Raw genomic sequence first — 562 nt, 5'->3', positions numbered from 1 at the left:
GCGGATCCTGTTTCAGGGCTCAGGGCACCCCACTCCCACACAGCCAGGAAGGGGAAGGAGGGCAGGTTCCAAAGGAGAAGTGGGATCTGCTGGCGCCAGTTGGGCCAGTTTCCCACAAGGGAAGTTTCAAGGGGGGGCAGTGCCATCAACCAAAATTGGGTGCTGCGGGTGCTATGGCAGTGTGGGGATAAAAGTGGCCCACTCAGAACCAGATCCTGGCAGCTGCTGGTAGCACCACAGCTGGGCCCCAACCCCCTTCTGGGACCCCCCCAGAGCCAGGTAGCATAGGCAGCCAGAGCCAGCACGGCTCATCTGGGACGGGTGAGTGGTGATGGGGGGGGCTGAGACAGGGCTGTAGAGGTGGGGGTGTGGGAATGGGGGTGCAGGGACACAGTGCAGATTTGGGGATGCAGTGTGGATATGGGGGTGCAGAGATGGGGTGCAGGGACACGATATAGGAACATATAGGCGCAGGAACATGTCAAGAGGGGTGTTGGAGGGGACACACGTGGGTGCGCAGTTGCGTGCGTGTGGGGTGTCTGTGTCTGTCCACATCTGCGGC

The 562-nt window shown here is 61.2% G+C and overlaps 1 protein-coding gene across 4 annotated transcripts in view; it reads left to right on the top strand.

Moving 5' to 3' along the window:
• Nucleotides 1–207: 207 nt before the first annotated feature.
• The window catches only part of SEMA4A (sema domain, immunoglobulin domain (Ig), transmembrane domain (TM) and short cytoplasmic domain, (semaphorin) 4A), an 8742-nt gene continuing 8387 nt past the window's right edge, over nt 208–562 (top strand). For 3 of the 4 annotated variants that reach the window (XM_010564098.1, XM_010564097.1, XM_010564101.1), the window contains exon 1: nt 411–562. This exon is cut by the window's right edge and continues 317 nt beyond it. The gene's annotated coding sequence lies outside the window, so the exon portion shown is untranslated. Of the gene's footprint in view, nt 322–410 lie in introns of those variants that run through there. The other variant, XM_010564099.1, reaches the window with a different exon arrangement.

This window comes from Haliaeetus leucocephalus, unplaced genomic scaffold (assembly GCF_000737465.1).
Source record: "Haliaeetus leucocephalus isolate CR32 unplaced genomic scaffold, Haliaeetus_leucocephalus-4.0 Scaffold175, whole genome shotgun sequence".
In the NCBI taxonomy this organism is placed as follows: Eukaryota; Metazoa; Chordata; class Aves; order Accipitriformes; family Accipitridae; genus Haliaeetus; species Haliaeetus leucocephalus.
The sequence above is the reverse complement of the archived record's forward strand: the minus strand, read 5'-3'. Positions and strand labels throughout refer to the sequence as shown.